Source organism: Pelodiscus sinensis, chromosome 2 (assembly GCF_049634645.1).
Source record: "Pelodiscus sinensis isolate JC-2024 chromosome 2, ASM4963464v1, whole genome shotgun sequence".
NCBI classification, from domain to species: Eukaryota; Metazoa; Chordata; order Testudines; family Trionychidae; genus Pelodiscus; species Pelodiscus sinensis.
Window position 1 is genome coordinate 141,029,791 of NC_134712.1, and position 3,989 is coordinate 141,033,779.

The following is a 3,989-nucleotide window of genomic DNA, read 5'->3' on the forward strand; positions in this document are numbered from 1 at the left end:
CAGCCCAAAGAATCAATGTAGGTTATAAGAACAGAAGAACTGACATACTGGATCAGACTAAAGTCTCCAGCCCGTATCCTGTCTTCCAACAGTGGTCAATGCCAGGTGCTTTAGAGGGAATGAACAGAAAAGGTAATCATCAAGTGATCCAACCATACATTTAACAAATCATGTTAAAGTGTTAAGGATGGTCTTGCGATTAAAGCCAAAAGCTAGTATTTCAAAGAACTGAATTCTGTGCACTGTTTTGTCACAGACATTCACAGCTAGATTCTCAAAGGAGCCTATTCATGGTTATTCCTAGTATCTTCACACCTTAGGCTTGACACGTAGGCTACGTTGCAACAAGTCAAAGAAAGACACCTTAGAATAGGATTCAGAAGAGGTAGGGGACTCTTCATCTAAGCCAGCCAATGATAGATACCAAGTTGAGGGAAGCATTAAAAGCTCCGCTCCTCACTCAGGCTATGTCTACACTGCATCGCTCTTGCGCAAAAGCCTATGCAAATGAAGCACAGATTAGCATATTGCCACGCTTTGTTTGCATAATTAATTAGGGGCTGGTTTTGCTCAAGAGAGGTGCAGTATAGACATAGTCTCAGAGACAGGCACTTAAGTCCAGGTTACAGCAAGGAATTTTCCTTTGCTTTGGATTCTCAACTGTAAATCTTCTATTGGTGTTAGATGCTGACACCATTTTTGCAGGGCAAAGCAGGGAGCAAATAAAGACAACTGACCTCTCCCGTATAACTTTTAGTTGTTATGGTACTCGCCTGGGATAGGATTTCTTCCTCTCCTCCTTGCCCTCTCCTCCAATTCAAGCTCCTTCTCCACATGAAGGGAAGAAGAGATTTGAAGAATGGGTGAAGAGAAAATACTCTAGCCATTGAACTAAGAAGGGGGGGGGGGGTTAATCAGTCTCCTGTTGAAGCTGTTCCACTGTGGATAATTTAATTTTGAAAAGAGTTAATAAAGGATTGGATCCAGTGTGTCCCCAATGAATGCTCTAACTACCAAACTACAAAGGCATTCTCTCTCTCACACACACACACCCCAGTCTCTCTCTCTCTCTGTATAATTTTTTTTCCTGCAGGATGAAAGAGTGATGTCATCACATCACTCTGCATCTGGCCTGACTTCTTCCTATCCTTTCCCCTTTTCCCAGCCTCAGCTGTGCCTCCCTCCTCCCCTGGTGCCCACGGCAGAGCACGGGGTCTGGCAAGGTGCTGGGGGGAGGTGAAGGCTGCACGGACACCCCACCTCACCACCTCGCTGGTGCTGGGGGGTGGAAGCCATGGAGTCCCTCCCCTCCCAGTGCCGGGCAGGGTAGAAGCCGCAAGCCACACAGGCCCTCCCCTCCCCAGTGCTTGTCAGTTATTCCAAAATAATGTCAGTTATCCAAAACAATGCCACTGTGTAGACATAGCCTAAGTTAGCAAATAGTTAACTCAAGCACCAGTAGCTCAAGTGTTTTGATCTAGAAGCCCCATATTCAATCCCTGTGGGTGACCAGTCAAAAGGCACAGTTACAAATACAGTTGTGAAGTCAATGGTCTTAGTTACCCATTATATGGGCCCAAATGTAAAGATGAAAATCTATACGAGTAAAAAAAAAACCCAGCACTTTTCTATATCTCAAAATGTAATTGCTTTAAATGTCACTATTCTAGTTCCTTTTGGGGCTAGAAATAACTCTTGTGCCCCTTATTGGGAAACTGCTAAAAGGTCCGGCCAAACAGTGTGAGGGGCCCAAGGCAGCATGGCTGAGCCGTGCAGCTGGGTGGGCGAGGCCAGAAGCAGGGCAGCAAGGGGCCCCGAGTGAGCAGGTGCGTGGGCGGGGCCAGGAGCAGGGCAGCACAGGGTCCTGAGTGAGCAGCCAGGTGTGTGGGGCCGGGAGCTGGGCAGCGCAGGGCCTAAGGAAACCGCCTCTCTCACCTTGGCCAAGGGCCAGGCCTGACTGTGAACCCTAAAGTGTTGTTTGCAGTATTGTAGTTGTACTGGTTCTTGGATATGAGAAAGTCATGGAGGGGGTGAGGAAATAAACTCTTATTGGGCCAATATTTGTTAGTGGAAGAAATGAGACTTTGACCTTCTCCAAGCTCTTGTTTAGGTCTGTAGAAGGAAACTAAAGCATCCAAACTAAATACATGGTGATACAGATTGTTAAACATGAGGGGTTCACACATCTTGTAGGAAACCAATTACAATAAAGTAGGCAATTATATTACAGCTGTAGAAAAATGGAGAGACAGCTAGATTTGTTGGAAATGTATAAAATCAGTCTCTCTTAAGTCCCTGAATTTTGGTGTCCTGCAAAGTTATGAATATAAGTTCCCAGGTTTGTCTCTAAGGGTATGTCTACACTAGCCCCCTAGTTCGAGCTAGGGAGCCTAATGTAGGCATTCGAAATTGCAAATGAATCCCAGGATTTAAATATCCTGGGCTTCATTTGCATCTTCCCGGGCACCGCTATTTTTTAATCCCCCTTAGTCCGAACTCCGTGCCCACGGCTACACGCGGCATGGAGCAGGTAGTTCGAATTAGGATCTCTACGAGATCCTAATCCACGTGGAATGAGGTGTACCGGTAGTTCAAATTAAAGATCCTAATTTGAACTACCTACTCCGTGCCACGTGTAGCCGCAGGCACAGAGTTCGGATGAAGGAGGATTTAAAAATGGCGGCGCCCGGGAAGATGCAAATGAAGCCCGGGATATTTAAATCCCAGGCTTCATTTGCAACTTTGAATGCCTACATTAGCCTCCCTAGCTCAAACTAAGAGGTATTGTGTAGGTTTCCATTGAGGACAAGGAACTAGAGGTCAGATATGGAGTGGTCCCTTTGTGAAAAGTGTAATAGTCTCATTTCTAGCACAGCAAAATTGCAAAATGATGATTTTCAAACGTTGACCTTTGTAAATGTAGAAAAGGTGTCAGTGGTGTTGGAATGAATATCCATCCTCCTTGGGGCCTTTGTCATGTTATTGGATTTTAAGGGGAGCAGCCAGATCACTGCTGCATCCGTGGGGGGGAGGGTTTGCCCCAAAATCTGTACAAAGAGGGCCAGGTGAGGTGTCAAATGAAAGCTTATGTTCTACTGATTCTATGTTGTGTACTTGTATGATGTCTCTATGTGGGGTTATGAATATGGGCTCTGGGCTTGTACGATAAATGTTCTCTGCCTGAGACAGAGCAATGGGCCTGGACTGCCTGTTGTAAAGAAGGATTGTTCAGTCAATGACTATGCTAGTTAGCATGGCCCAAGGACAATGGCTCTTAAGGTGCCCAACACACTCCTGAGGAATGTGTCTGGAAACCTGCAAACCAGTCAATATCTAATGGCTGCTGGCATGGGACACGGGAATAGGTCACTTGGCCATGTGACCCACTCCAGCTAGTTCTTTGGGACCAGGATAACTTGTTTGGGGTAGATGAGATTGGGTTCTATAACCCCTCACCTGTGTGTAAGGCCCTGGGCTGATTGCAGCACAGGGAGATCTGGGGCGTCTGAGGGGTTTTGCTCGTGAGGCTTCCTGATGGCTGGAATGGCTGGAATGGCAGCTGAAGTGCTCAGTGTGACTGGTTGGTGGCCTATTTGGGAAAGGTCTCCAGTCTGGGGCTGTAAAGATCCCTGGTTTCAAGGAATTCGCCCTGAGCGGACACCCTCAGTGACCCGGCCCGGTCTGTCACAGTCTTGGACAGAGGTAATCTTGGGAGCTTATGTCAATGATCTATGGTTTACTCACCTTTTTTCTTAGCTTTATGGAGCTACATATTACTACTATTCTGTTTGAACAGATTGTAGCTGCCTGCTGTGCATGAAATGCTTCACGCACATGTTATATTACATAGATCAGTACTGGCTGTTGGTTAGTTTCCCAGAAGATTTTAAGATCTATTAGTTCTGACCTATAATGTCCTCAGTGGGTTGGACATGGGCTATTTAAGAGTGTTTCTTTCCTTATGTTATGTCATGGCAGTTGTCATCCTT